The 16,054-nt window shown below is 41.5% G+C and overlaps 1 protein-coding gene across 1 annotated transcript in view; it reads right to left on the bottom strand.

Annotated features, from left to right (window-relative positions):
• B4GALNT3 (beta-1,4-N-acetyl-galactosaminyltransferase 3) overlaps positions 1–16,054 on the bottom strand; it is a 146,792-nt gene that overhangs the window by 28,662 nt on the left and 102,076 nt on the right. The window lies entirely within an intron of this gene.

Here is a 16,054-nt window from a genome sequence, read left to right as displayed (position 1 = left end):
GGATCACACAGCTAGGAAGTATCTGAGGTCAGATTTGAATCCAGGACTTCCTGTCTCTAATCCAGTGAGTCATCTAGCTGCAACCTAACTGCTCCCCCGCCCCAACATAGAATCACTCTCATCTCTTCACTTTCATTCATTCTCTATATCCAATGAAGTACCAAGTCCTACCATCTTCTCACCACTCACAAGGAAACTATTCTAGTTCAAGGAGTTCCTGTGTACTATAATAAGGACCTCTCTTCCCCAAATGCTGAGTGGCACCTTGTCTATAACATAGTCTTGTTTCTAGAGTTACCTAAAACATTAAGAAATTAAATTAAATATGGCAGACGTGGGTCTCAAACCCAGTTCTTCCTCAGGGCAAAGCCATTAAGCCACGCTAGCTCTTAGTTATTGGTACTTCTGATTTCTTGTGAGGCATTCAACATGTCCTGCCCATTCTGCTGCCTTCTGAATCAAGGCACTCAAGACAGTTTCAAATAGGTTTAGCCTGCAACCTTATGATTCCCCATCTGTTTTTTAGGAGCAGTTCTGAAGGTGCAGCTCTGACAGTGGAGTAGCAAGAAAAACAGCAAGCTGCTCCTCACAAACTCCTTAAACATTGAGAAAAGGCACCAAACCGAATGCTGATGGGGAAATGCAAGAAAAAAAATCACAGCAAATCACATTTCCAGCCCAGGTTGGCATAAAAAAAATCAGTAAGATTTGTAGATAGCTGAGAACAGGATCTACCTAGGAGTATAAGAAAATGCTTCAGTGTCCAGGTACTAAAAGAGGCCTGAGGAGTAAGACAGGCACTGTGACCTGCCAACGGGTGGCTCTGATGCTCACTCCCAAATTCTAGGTCACAAATCTAGGGCAGAATGAATAGTGTACCTAAACCCAGGGGTGAGTTCTAAAGAATGACTGTAAGTCCTTAATCAGTGCACTAGGGAAGGCACAGGTTCATGTGGCTATGTGGCTAGACCTAACAGAAGAGCAATGAGAACAACATACAGCCTGCAGAAGAATAGCCAGGGCAGAAATCCCAGACCAAAGAGAATCCTAAAGTTCTGTCTCTTTGAACCAACAGAGCTTCACAGGTGGCTAAGGCTGTAGCTGAGTACAGCAGGGTCTACTGAGGAAAAGACCAAAAGAGGCAAACCCATAAGCCTGTTGCTCAGGCCCAAACCCAGGTCAGGAACATGCGGTGCTTAGTCCAGAATTGCAGTGTTCAGACTTACTCTGGATCAAATTATTTTGGAAGCAGTGAAAGTCTGCAGGTTCCCAGCCTGAGTTATCCCTAGAAGCAGCTGGAATAAAATAATACTAAATACCCTTAGAAAGCATCAGGAAGAAAAAGATAATTAAAAATGGTTGTACAAAAATATTCATAGCTGTGCTCTTTGTGGTGGCAAAAAATTGGAAAATGAGGGAGTGTCCCTCAATTGGGGAATGGCTGATCAAATTGTGGTATATGAAGGTGATGGAATATTATTGTGCTGTAAGGGATGATGAACTGCTTGATTTCTATATGAACTGGAAAAACCTCCATTAACTAATGTGGAGTGAAATGAGCAGAACCAGGAGAGCATTATACACAGAAACTGAAACACTGTGGGAAGATCAAATGTAATCAGCTTTGTTACTAACAGCAATGTAATGATCTAGGACAATCTGGAGGGATTTATGAGAAAGAACATTATCCACATCAAGAGAAAGAACTGTAGGAGCAGAAATGCAGAAGAAAAACATATGATTTATCACTTGTTTATATGGGTATATGATTTGGGGTTTTGGTTTTAAAAGATCACTCTATTACAAAAATGAATAATATGGAAATAGGATTTGAGTGATAACACAAGTATAACCCAGTGAAATTGCTTATCAGCTCTGGAAAGGGGAATGGAAGAGGGGAATGAGAGAACATGATCATATAACCATGGAAAAATATTTAAAAATAAATTAATTGATTGGGGAATGGCTGAACAAATTGTGCTATATGGTGGTGATGGAATACTACTGTGCTATAAGGAATGATGAACTGAAGGATCTATATGAACTAGAAGAACCTCCAGGAGCTGATGCAGAGTGAAATGAACAGAACCAAGAGAACATTATACACAGAAAGTGAAACATTGTGGAACAACCCAATGTAATGATCTTTGCTACTACAAGACAATCCCAAGGGACTTATGAGAAGGAATGCTATCCACATCAAGAGAAAGAACTGTGAGTAGAAACAGAGAAGAAAAACAAATGACTTATCATTTGTTTATATGGATATATGATTGGGGGTTTTGGTTTTAAAAGACTGCCCTATTACAAAAATGAATAACATGGAAATAGGTATATATATATATATATATATATATATACATATATATGTGTATATATATAATTGATAACATTTATATAACCAAGTGGATGTGCTTATTGGATCTGGGAGGGACGAGAAAAGATGGGAGGGAAAGAAAATGAATTATGTAAACCTGGAACAATATTTTTAATTATAAATAAATAAATTTCTTTTTAAACATCAGGAGGACCAACCTAAACATTATCTCTAGACGCAAACAGAGACTGACCTCAAGAAACAGTCAGAAGGCAAGAGAAGGTTGAAAGAATGACCAAACCAAAAAAGAATCCTATCATAAAAAGTTATGATGGTGATAGAGATACTCAAGAAACAAATTTAAGAATGACTTCAAAATATCTATAAGCAAAACTTAAAAAATTATTTCTTAAAAAAAAAAAGCACAGTTTGGACACCAATCCAAAATTACAGGAAGAAACAAAGCAATTTTTTTAAAAGGAGTTTTAAATGTTTTTATAATGAAATGAGAGTGCTAGAGGGGAAAATTGGAAAATAAATAAGAAGTATGGCAGAAAAAATTGGAAAGGGAATTAATAGGTTGGCACAAAAGATACAAACCTTTACCCAAGCAACAAAGTCCTGAAAATTGGAATGGACCAGAGAGAAGCTAATAACTTCATGAGATAAGAAATAGTCAAACAAAAATTAAAAGCGTGAGAAAAAAAAAACCTTAAAGAAAATTCAAGGTATCTCATAGACTCAGGAGCAGTTTTATCATGCTGGTTGAGGCACACCACCAGAGCCCAATCCACCATTCTGGGTTCCTTCCAGACCTTGACTGTTAGAGTGGCAATCTAAGAGCATGAAGAGTTCCTGCCTCAGTTGGCATTCCCTATCATCTACTTACTCTTACTCTCTCTCTCTCTCTCTCTCTCTCTCTCTCTCTCTCTCTCTCTTCTCTCTCTCTCTCTCTCTCTCTCTCTCTCTCTCTCTCTCTCTCTCTCTCTCTCTCTCTCTCTCTCTAGGTTGGGCCTTTGAGGAGGTTATTCATTATAATGATGATTACTACCATTTGGATTCTGGTATTTCATCATATATTTCATGTGGGCTAAAATGAATTTCCAAAGAGGTTGTGGGATTAGGCCTAGGAACTAAATAATACATAATTAGTAAGTAAAATTTACATCTCTAACAGTTCTCCTTCTTTTCTCCACAAGGATATGATCAGACATAGGCTTTAACTACCAGCTGTAGACATTTCAGCTGGGGATCTAGGCCTGACAGTTTGATTCCCAGACATCAAGCTCACCTCTGCATTGGTCACAGGTGACAGGTTTGCAGGTCCTCATACACAGACATTCCTTTCCTAGGGAGGGTTTCTTTTGCTACCCATGACTATCTGGTTGGTTGGCTGGTAGAAACAGGTCTAACAAGCTCAGGCTAGGAGGGATGTTGCTGGGGATTGAGGCTCTTTCTAGGGTAAATTAAATGTGGTGTTCTAGATAAGAAGGTGGGAAAAAGAACACTGTAAAACCCACACCCTAAATGTCAGGGTGACATCAGAGGGGAATCGCTTTTCCCAGCCCAAACATTGAAAAGAAACACTGACCCACCCACAGGTACAAGAAACAATAAGGGGCTCAGGTAGTAGGTGATAGATTAACCATGAAGGGTGTGTGAGGGTGGGGAAGAAGAGTGGGGCTGGGAGTCCCTGCCTGACTCCTTGCCTTATGCAACTTTAAAGGAATTGTGGCACCTCCCTGAGACTCTGCTGCCTCATCTTTTTGAGGCTAAGAACAATTTGTCTCTCCCCCAAAATGCAAGGATTTACCAATAAAAACACTATGTGTTCCATGAGTTTGAGTTGCTATAGTTATCTCCTCTCTCTCCCTCTCTCTCTCTCTCTCTCTCTCTCTTTCTCTCTTTTTCTCTGTGTGTGTGTGTCTCTATTTGTTTCTGTCCCTCATCTGTCTCTCTATTTGTCTCTGTCACACACACACACACACACACACACACACACACACACACACAGAGTCCTTGAGATTGTCCTGCAAAGTCTGACTTGATCGCAAGTGAGCTTTGAACCCCATCATGCATAGATCCCACCAGAGATCACAGAGCTTACGCCAAGGGAGAAAGGTGGTCTTTTAGGCATGAAGCTTCCCCTACTGACACTCAACCTCACAGGGATATGTGGTTTGTTGTCTAGAGCCACTGACACGAGTACTTTAAGAAGAATAAATAGTTCACAGAACGGCTCTCTCATCAGAATCCTGTGAGGCGAGTAATGCAAAGATTGTGATGCCCATTTCATAGATAAGAAAACGGAAGCTCTGGGAAGCCAAGAGACCATCACATCAGCTTTTCAGCTTCTCTTGTCAGCACATTGCAGAGAAGACAATAAAAATTCAGGACTTTGGAGGCTCCCTGAAGAACCCTGGTGTTAATTAAGTACCGCTGGGCCCATACTCACTTGGCTCAGGTAAACCAGGATTACTTCATTTACAGGTGCACTACTCAGTGCTGACAAACCAGTCTGCCAAGTCACAGTCCCGCAGCAAAAAGGGATAAATGGCACAAAGACCTGGACTCATATTTAAAAAAGAAAAGAAAAGAAAAAAAAGAAGAGTGTCCTCCTGGCATTGCCCTTCTCCCAACACAGAGTTTGGCTCTCCCCCTGGGGAACTTGGTTACTGTGGCTTTCAAAGTAGCCTGACAGCAGGGGTTCTCCATTTGCCTCCTGCCCCTCCCTATGTGGTTTCCGCATGATGCCAGAGGAGAGATCACACTGCCAGAAGGGTGGCCCCTTGAGATGCTGCTTCAGAGGCCAGGCTCTCGGGCAGAGCCCTCTTCACTCAAGCTCATCCTTCTAACTTGAAAGAATGATCTTCCTCATGTACAGATTTTTTTATGCATTAGCTCACGTCTTACATCATGGTTGGAGACACCATCAGCACTCCAAGTTCAATATGTCCAAATGGGAACTTTTATTTTTCCTCAAAACCCATCCATTTACCAAAGCTCTCATTTCTGTCTGGGAGCTTTTCTGATTCCCCACGTATTAATTCTCACCTTCTGCCTCGTGAGGGTACTTTGTATTATTTGAGCATAGACTGTATGGCAAGTTTACTTACTGGTACACCTGTTAGTAGGATGACACTCAAATTCTATATTTAGTCTATATTCTCTATAGCTGTCTATCATTTGTTCTTGCTTTCTTCCTTTCCCTCCATCTGCTGACCATTTCCAATTTATTGTGTGTATCTGGTGGAAGGGCATCCTTATTTGTATCCTGTCCTGCCCCCGGATCAGTGGATTAGATTAGGTTGGGAGCTCCTTGTGGGCGGACACTATCTCTCTGCTTGGTATTTTCTTTGTATCCCCAGAGCTTTGCAGTTTCTGACACATAGTAGGCAGCTCCTGGTGGGCAGACACTATCTCTCTGCTTGGTATTTTCTTTGTATCCCCAGAGCTTTGCAGGGTCTGACACATAGTAGGCAGCTCCTGGTGGGCAGACACTATCTCTCTGCTTGGTATTTTCTTTGTATCCCCAGAGCTTTGCAGTGTCTGACACATAGTAGGCAGCTCCTGGTGGGCAGACATTATCTCTCTGCTTGGTATTTTCTTTGTATCCCCAGAGCTTTGCAGTGTCTGACACATAGTAGGCAGCTCCTGATGGGCAGACACTATCTCTCTGCTTGGTATTTTCTTTGTATCCCCAGAGCTTTGCAGTGTCTGACACATAGTAGGCAGCTCCTGGTGGGCAGACACTATCTCTCTGCTTGGTATTTTCTTTGTATCCCCAGAGCTTTGCAGTGTCTGACACATAGTAGGCAGCTCCTGGTGGGCAGACACTATCTCTCTGCTTGGTATTTTCTTTGTATCCCCAGAGCTTTGCAGGGTCTGACACATAGTAGGCAGCTCCTGGTGGGCAGACACTATGTATCTGCTTGGTATTTTCTTTGTATCCCCAGAGCTTTGCAGTGTCTGACACAGAGTAGGTATTTAATGCTTGGCCACTGACTAATCTCCTTCAGAGCAAGAACGGTTTTCTTCTTTGGGTCTCTGGAGCCTATACAGAATAGTCACAGTTGTTCAGTCATTCTAGTCTCATTCTATCCCATTTGGCAAAGATACTGGAGTGGTTGGCCATTTCCTTCTCCAGCTCATTTTACAGATGAGAAAACTACGACAAACAGGGTTAAATGACTTGTCCAAAGTCACACAGGGAGTGGGTGCCTGAGGCTGGATTTGAACTCATGAAGATTAGTCTTCTTGATTGCAAGCCCAGTACTCTATCCATTGTACCACCTAGCTGCCCAAAGATTTATTCCCTTGAATAGACCTAACTAGATCTAGTCAGCTCAGTCACTCTTCTGCTCAAAAATCTTCAGGAGCTACTATTGCCTAATGAGTATAAAGTTCAAACTCTGCCTGGAATCCAAAGCCCTTTCTGATTTGGCACCATCAAATTTGTTTCACATTATTTCCTTCTGAGCACTCTGTGATCCAAACAAACTTGACGACTCGGTGACCCTGAAAGAAATGCTGCATTTGCTTGTCTCCATGGCTTTGTTCAATCTATTCTCTGTTCTCTTTCTACTACAGCTGGGAGCACAGTGGATAGAGACTAGTCAGGAAGACCTGAGTTCAATTCTGACCTCAGACACTTATTAGCTAAAGGATCTTGGGTAAGTCACTTAACTTGTTGCAGTTTCTTCAATTATAAAACAACAGCACCAACTGTGCAGGGCTGTTGTGAAGCTCCAATTAGATATTTGCAAAAGCCTGGTACATTGTAGGCACTACATAAATGCTTATTTCTTTCCTTTTCTTTCTTTAATTACCTATTAAATCGCTACATATTTTTTATTTTAATTTTAAATTTTTTTAATTTTAATTTTAATTTTAAGTTTCTTATTTTAAATTTAATTTTTAAATTTTTTTCCAAGTTTACATGAATCATATTGTCTCCCCAACTCTTCCTTCCCCCCTCCCAGAGTTGACAAGCAATTCCACTGGGTTATACATATATTATCACTCATTATTTACCTATATTTTTAAACCATTTTAAATCAATACTAAGTATTGGTTCCAAGGCAAAAGAGCAATAAAGGGCTAAGCAATGGAAGTTGTGACTTGCCCAGGGTTACAAAGCTAGAAAGTGTCTGAGGCAAGATTTAAACCCAGGACCTCCTATCCCCAGGCATGGCTCTCTATCCACTAAGCCACCCAGCTGCACCATCCCCTCTCCTCACCTATACTTTAAGTGCCATCTCCTTTGGGAAGACTTCCCTGATTCCTGCCCCTTCTTCAAGTTGAAAATGGCCTTCTGGGGGCAGCTGGGTAGCTCAGTGGATTGAGAGCCAGGCCTAGAGATGGGAGGTCCTGGTTTTAAATCTGGCCTCAGACGCTTCCCAGCTGTGTGATCCTGGGTAAGTCACTTGACACCCATTGCCTACCCTTACCACTCTTCTGCCTTGGAGCCAATACGCAGTATTGACTCCAAGATGGAAGGTAAGGGTTTAAAAAAAAGAAAAAAGAAAGAAAATGGCCTTCTCTCGCAGACCTCATCCAGTGTTTGTTTGGTAACTCTCTAATGTATTTATAGCATAATATCATGTTACAGAAGTCTGTGTTGGGATCTTTCTCCTTGCTCCTTGTGGGCAAACACCATACCTCACATATATACTATATTTCACCTAGGAGAGAATAGAGGGTTCTGCACACAGTAGGCACTTAAATAAATTTTGGACTGAGGCAGGCCAAGCAAATTCTCAACCCACTAGGCCACTAAATAAAGGTTCCAGGTCACAAAACACATCTGATTTCTCCTCAGGATAAATCAGTCCAAAAAGTTGGCTGTATAGACTTCTACTTGGCCTTTGGATATGCTTGACCTTTTGGGTATATAGAGATAACAGGTTAGGTAACCTGTGTTCCAGGTTCCACCAAGTAGCATGAGAAACAACTGTTAATGATGCTATGCTCTGACATGTTGTCATTAAAAATGTATTGACTAGGGGTAGCTGAGTGACTCAGTGAATTGAGAGTCAGGCCCAGAGATGAGAGGTCCTGGGTTCAAATGGACTCAAACACTTCCTAGTTGTGTGACCCTGGATAAGTCACTGAACCCCTATTGCCTAGCCTTTACCGGTCTTCTGCCTTGGAACCAACACACAGTACTAATTCTAAGCTGGAAGATAAGGGTTTAAAAAAACAGATGAACAAAAATTACACGTAAGGCATTGTGCTAGATTCTGTGAGGAATACAAAGAAGAAGAAGAAACAGCACCTGCTCATGTGAAATTTATAATCTGGAGATCTACCCTACCTTGCAGTTGCCCAGGATGATAACCTCCACATTACCTTCAGCTCTTTAGCATATCCTATTGCCAAAGCATGTCAATTCTGTTTCTGAGACTTCTCTCACAACTACCTCATCTCTCACACAAATCTCCTTCTTGCCTTGGATGCTGCCACCACCCTGACATAGGTCCTGATCTCATCAGACTTAGACTATTACAAGAACCTATGGCTGATCTCCCTGCCATCTTGCCATCCCATCCATTCTCCAACTCAACTGTCAAAGTGATCTCCCTAAAGCTTGGAACTGATCATTCTCTCCCTTGCTCAAGTCTCCCCTCACTCCTCATCCTCCTTAAGTAAACTCCAGGGGCTCCCTATTACCTCCAGGATAAAAATGGAAAATCCTCCAATTGGCATTTAAAGCCTTTTATACTTTTCTCTCCTCTTAGCTTTCTAGTCTTTTTATACCTTGCAGCCCTCCTCTGCCCCTGCCCACTGATATACACACATGCATTCTGGTCCAGTGATGCAGATTTCCTTACTGTTTTTCTTTTCTTTTCTTTCCTTTCCTTTCCTTCCTTTCTTTCTTTTTTCCTTCCTTCCTTCCTTTCTTTTTTCTTTCTTTCTTCTTTTTTTAAAATAAAAACTGCTGCCTTCTCCTTACTGTTTCTTGAACAAAATTCTCTATCTCAGTATATTTTCTCCACTTCCTGACTTCCCTACCTTCCTTCAAGTCGAAGCTAAAATCCTGCCTTCTACAAGAAGTTTCCCCAATCTCCTCTTCCTTCTAGTGCCTTTCCTCTGTTGATTATTTCCCATTCATCCTGAAAACAGCTTGTTTGTACAGAATTATTTGGACATTGTCTCTCCTCTGTTAGATTATGAGCTCTTTGAAAGCAGGATCTGTCTTTTGCCTTTCTTTGAATCCCTAACCATTTTTCACAATCGAAAGGGGAGATAGCATACAAAAGAGGCAAGAAAGGGGAAAGGAGAAGAGGGACACCAGGGGATACCCAGCACAGGAGCATCTTGTTCCATAGAGTTGAAACCAGGCAGGGCAGCAGATATAAAATGGAGTGAAATTAAAGTCCAACTTCTCCCCTCTATAAAAGAAGGCATTGGGAGGAGTTTGGTTCTCTGCCCTCCAACTCTCCAAACAGAGGGGAGAGGAGGCTGAAGGAAGTGGTATCAAGCAGACTTGGTGAGGAGATTAGAAGTGATGAGTTTAGGGGACAGCTGGATAGCTCAGTGGATTGAGGGCCAGGCCTAGAGAGGGGAGGTCCTAGGTTCAAATCTGGCCTCAGACACTTCCCAGCTGTGTGACCCTGGGCAAGTCACTTGACCTCCATTGCCTACCCTTACCACTCTTCTGCCTTGGAGCCAATACAAAGTATTGACTCCAAGATGGAAGGTAAGGGTTAAAAAAAAAAGTGATGAGCTTATCCTGGGAGAGGTCTCTTGGTTTGTGGAGTTGAAACCAAGTACACTTGTTGCTGGGTAGCAAATGCAAAACAGTTCAACAGCTTCATTTTAGAGATGAGAAAACTGAGACTCAGGTAAGTGAAGTGGATTGCCCAAGGTCTCTTCTAGTTCTAAAGCCCATTACCCTACTTCTTGCTTTAGAAGGTAGAGAGAGAAGGAAATGGTATCTGAGTTGAGAAGAGGATAATCTAGTTGGCCAGAACACAGGGTATATAAAGGGGAAGAACGGAGATAACATTAGACTGGCAGGCTGCAGTCAAATCATGGAGGACTTTAAATGAAAAATGAAGAAGAGACAATGAGATGAAGAAAAGAAGTGTATGAGAGAAGAGCTGGCATACCAAAAAACATACAATATTACATACAAAGGCATGAGAAAGAGAGGGAAAAGAGTTGGGAGGTAAGAAAAAAGAAGAAATGAAAAAGAGGAAAAATGAAGAAAAAGCAAAAAAGAAAGAACTCTATATAATGCTTTGGAAATGCACATGGAGCCAAAGAATTTGTTGATATGGTCACTGACAATGGGCGCTTCCCTGCTGCCAAGTAGAATCCCTCTCTCTTTCCTTCCAGGTTCTTTGTCTCCCTGGATGCCAGCTGCTGGGACCAGTCTCCCTTACAATAGGTGTAATTCTTGCAGATACCCAATCTCCCATAACAGCCAGTGTAATAAAGGGATAAATTCTGTCACCACGAAGCTGTGGGAGACTCATTCGCATGTTCTACATGTCTGCATTCTCCATGGGGAGGCTGGACTCCACCTCCCTCTCCACCTGCCTTTAAAAGTTCAGGTCATTAATGAGAATGTTTTAGGTCTCTACATCTTACACTTCCTTCCAAAGTATTTTCACATACACACACTTCATTGATCCTCGCAAGCATCCTTTGAGATAGATATTATCATTCTCAGAAGAAACGAGGAATCAGCACAGTTGGAAATTCTTGCCCAAGGTCATAGTGCTCTCTCTATGTAGCAGACTGTATTTTTTTTATCTTTGTTTTATTCCAGTAACAAATTTCCACATAAGTTCTCTGGGGTTACATGATTCATGTTGTCTCCCTCACCTTTTCCATCTCCCCTCCCAGAGTTGACAAGCAATTCCACTGGGTTATACTCACTCAAGTCCTATTTCCATATTATTCATTTTTGTAAGTGAATAATCTTTTAAAGCCTATACCCATGTAAACAAGTGTTAAATCATATGTTTTTTCATCTGCATTTCTACTTTAACAGTTCTTTCTCTGGCGATGGACAGCATCCTTTTTCTTAAGTCCCTCAGAATTGTCCTGGATCGTCGTAGTGCTGATAGTAGCAAAGTCTATCACATTTGACCATCCCACAATATCGCAGTTACTGGGTACAATGTGCTCCTGATTCTAGCAGACTACCATCCTGAGAAGAATTAAGTTAATTAGGAATTCATTAAGAGGCAACTAGGTGGCTCAAGGCTTTGAGAGCCAGGTCCAGAGATAAGAAAGAGGTACTGGTTTCAAATCCAGCCCTAACATTTCCTTGCTGTGTGACCCTGGGCTAAGACAGAAGGCATGGGTTAAAAATTAGAATTAATTAAGAATTTATTTATTTTTTATTTTTTTATTTTAAGAATTAATTGAAAACCCTTGTTGCTCAGGGTTTGGAGAGGAATTGAAGGCACGTCAGGAAATTCAGGTAAGCTGCAACGAGCTTATCCTTTGGACTCTCTAGCACAGGTCCCAAGTGCCACGGCCACACTGTACAAAAGTACAAGAGAGAAACCACCAAAGAAACTAGTTTACCAGACTAAGACTAATTCAGGATTAATAGAGATTTCTCAAGTAACTTAGAATTCTGTTTAAAAAATCCACCTGACTAAACAGGACCATAGGCACATTCCCTGGGGGAGGAGGGGTAAAGAAAATGGCCACATACATAGAAATATTCAAAGAAACATTTTTTGCAACAGCAAAGTACGAAAAAGAATGAGAATCCTCCATTGACTTGAGAAGGGTGGAAACAAATCAGGGTATATGAAGGTTTTGAAATATTACTGTGCCACAAGAACAATGGATATGAAGAATTCCAAGAACAGGGAAAGACTACCAGAGGAAAATGAGCAGAACCAGGTAAACAAGATAGTGACAGACCAAAACAGCATAAATAGAGATAACAAATGGAATTCTTTCAATCCAAACAAAAACAAAATTGAAAACTGTAATTATAATGACCAGCCTTGACCCCAGGAAAGGATTGAGAAAGTGGAACTCCCTCCCTCTTTGCAGAGATGGAGGACTACTATACATACTGCCAGATGTGTGTTGTTAATTTCTGTGAACTATTTTTTTCCTTCTTAAAATGTTTTTTTTTTGGGGGGGGTGTTCATTTTTGGGAGGAGAAAGAAAGGTCTATATTAGAAATCAAGGTGATGTAAGAACAAAAGAAATCAATATTGCTTTTTTTTTTTAAGCCTTTACCTTCTGTCTTTGAATCAATGCTAAGTATCTATTCTAAGGTAGAAGAGTGATAAAGGCTGGGCAATTGGGGTTAAGTGACTTGCCCAGAGTCAAGCAGCTAAGAAGTATCTGAGGTCAAATTTGAACCTGGACCTCCCATCAGTAGGCCTGGCTCTCTCTACATGGAGATGCCAAATCAATATTTCTTTAGAAGCATGTTATTCAATCTTTTCCCCCTAGCATGTGAGATCCCTATGAATTTGATTACATTAGAGCAACTATCACCCCTCAACCTCTCTTCAGCCTAACCATAAATTCAGATAGAGTCAAGAGATCTGGATTCATAACTCAGCTCTTACATTTACTACCTCTGACCATGGTCACTCAGCCTCCCTAGCCTCACAGCTGAGTTTTTTAAACATTTTCAAAGCATTTTCCCCACACTGCCTCATTTGGTCCTCAACACAACCTTGGGAGGTGGTTACTATTATTATTATTATCTCCATGACAGATGAGGAAACTGAAGCTCAGAAGGTTAAATGACATGCCCAGGGTCACACAGCTAAGTCCTTGAGTCAGGATTCAAACTTGTGTCTTCTAGATTCCCATTGCATTCCCTATCATATGCTGCTTACCTCATACATTTCTCATGAGAAAGGTGGTTTGCAGAACTTATGACCTGACACAGTAACTGTGATCCTAATCATAGACACCACCACACATAGAAACTAATACACACTTGAGCCACCCTCCCTCTTGGATGGTTATTGTCATTATTGTTGTTGCTGTTCCTCCTTCATTTTGGAAGAAGACCAATGACATCATATAGGGGTGTCTTGTGTGTAAATTGGATTGAAGTGAAGCAGAGTTGCATAAAGTCATCAAACTTCCTCTTTCTTCCAGGGTCATCCAAATCCAGTGGCAAGATAAGCGTTAGGAAGATTAGTGATGGCTCAGGACGCAGTGGGTGACCTTGACACCTCTGATGTCTGCCCAAGCTCTAAGCTCTCCACAGTGCCTGCTTCAGGCACCTTCGTGGCCATTGCAATGAATTGTTCTCGGTTGCTCATTCTACCCTGAATTCACAAGCAAAGAAAACTAGTAGAACTAGTGGTGCTATACTAATGGAGAGTATGTGGACGTGGGAAAGTAGGAGGGCTATAAGGATAAATATAAATCTTTTTGTTTTGTTTTTAATTTATTTTATTCCAGGAACAAATGTACACCTAAGCTTTCCATGGTTACGTGATTCTTGTTGTCTCCCTCCCCATTTCCCTCCCCATCTCTCAGAGTTGATAAGTAATTCCACTGGCTTATAAATGGATTATCTCTCAAAGCCTATTTCCATATTGTTCATTTTTGCAATAGAGGAGCAATCTTTTAAACTAAAACCCCAGATCCGATACCCATATAAACAAATGATAAACCATGTTTTTCTTCTGTGTTTCTACTCCCACAGTTCTTTCTTTAGATGTGGATAGTGTTCTTTCTCATAAGTCCTTTGGGATTTTCCTGCATCACTGTATTGCTATTAGTAGCAAAGTTTATTACATTTGATCATCACACAGTGTTTCGGTTACTGTGTACAATATTCTCCTGGTTCTGCTTATTCCACTCTGCATCCGTTCATGGAGGTCTTTCCAGTTCATATAGAAATCAAGCAGTTCATCATTCCTCATTGCACAATAGTGTTTCATCACCATCATACACCAGTTTGTTCAGCCATTCCCTAATCGAGGAACATCCCCTCAGTTTCCAATTTTTTGCCACCACAAAAAGTGCAGCTATAAATAATTTTATACAAACAGGTCCATCCTCATTTGAAAAATGAGTCTTGGAAAGCTTGGGGCATATGGAGTGTTTGGGGACGGCTAGACTTCTGGTGTGAGGGCCTGCTGAGCCCTCTTCAGGGCTGCTCCTCCTCCTTTGGTGTTCCCCTGGCACTCAGCTCTCAACTGTGGCTCCAAGAGCCATAACACAAGGAGAGCCACACCCCAGTAAATCATTTCAGGAGATGGGCTAAGCCAGAATGAGGGTAGCCAATGAGCCTCAGACATGTTGGAGAGTTAGGGAGGTGTCTCACTGAGGTATGTGTAGACTGTCACTATCCAGGTTAAAAGCTACCCGATGAGGGCAAGCACCATTACTGGCTCATTTCCAAATCTAAGAATGCACCTTGTGGCCTAAAGCACATGGCAAGAGCTGTTCATTCCCTAATCCCTATTTTATCAGAGATATAGCTATATTCTTAGAAGTAATAACTGCTTATTTAGGTTACACTACAAAAGAAAAAAGGAAAAAGACAAAAATTAGGAACAATTAATTATGGCTAATGTCAAAGAGAAAGGAAATTAGGATTTAGACAAAGGAGCATTGATTGATTTTAAGACCTAGAAGTGACTTCAAAGGTCTTTGGGGCTAAATCCCTCATTTTGCAGAAAAGGAAACGAGACCCACAGAGATTTTGCCAAGGTCAAACAGGTAAAAATTAGCAACCCAAATCCTCTGACTGCAAATCTTGCAAATCTCACGGAGTCTTCTTCTTGATCTTGATGCTGCCTGAATTACACTCTCTGACTGTTTAGAAACCCACTATCTAACTTCCTGATCTACTCTGGTCCTCAAATTAATATGTGAAGAGTTTAGTTCATCAGTAGCAGATAGGGTGAGGTAACTGAGGAATTCACCCTGTTGGCCTGAGCCAGATTGGCTCTGGCTTCAATCTCACAGACAGCTCACTGGACTCTGGTAGGGTTCTTCTTAGTAGGTACAAAAATCCCTTATGATACTGGATCTTGGGAACTCAATTGATAACTACAGTGAAGAAAGGTGGACAGGATATCTCACTTGAGGACTTGATGACTGGATGGCTGAATCACAGAAAACAGGAGCCAAATGACTTCCAAAGAAAGTCAGATAACCTCCTTCTTGGTTAGTCCAAAGGCAGGAAGTGCTCTCTTCAAACTCCTTGAAGAGACAGGAACACTCCCTCCAACTGTTTCAGTGAGTTTCCTTTTATAATATAAAAGTATCGGACTCACACCCTTGGAATCTCTCCTTTTAGTTCCCTGCATGTGCCAGCCCTCTTCTGCAAAGTCTTGCACCAGACTTTTGCAAAAGCTTCTACCTGTCTTTTTTCTCTTACAATTCTAATCTGAAAGAGAGATGTTAAGAAGGGAGGGAAGATGGAGAACCCCTTCATCCCTTTCCAAAGCAGGAAAGCAAGAAGGGAAGAGAGTGAGATACAATCTTCTGAGTTTAAGAAGACCGATCCCAGCACTTAGCACGCCTGGCACATAGTATGTGTTTAATATATGCCTATTGCAGTGGATAGAGCACCAGTCAGGTTTCAAGTGTGGCCTCAGACACTTCCTGCTGTGCAACCCTGGGCAAGTCACGTAACCCTGATTGCCTATTCCTTGCCCTTCTGTCTTAGAATTGTTACCAAGACAGAAGATAAGGGAAGAAGAGGAGAGGAGAGGAGAGGAGAGGAGAGGAGAGGAGAGGAGAGGAGAGGAGAGGAGAGGAGAGGAGAGG

This window comes from Gracilinanus agilis, chromosome 5 (assembly GCF_016433145.1).
Source record: "Gracilinanus agilis isolate LMUSP501 chromosome 5, AgileGrace, whole genome shotgun sequence".
NCBI classification, from domain to species: domain Eukaryota; kingdom Metazoa; phylum Chordata; class Mammalia; order Didelphimorphia; family Didelphidae; genus Gracilinanus; species Gracilinanus agilis.
This window is presented reverse-complemented; position numbering and strand designations above follow the sequence as displayed.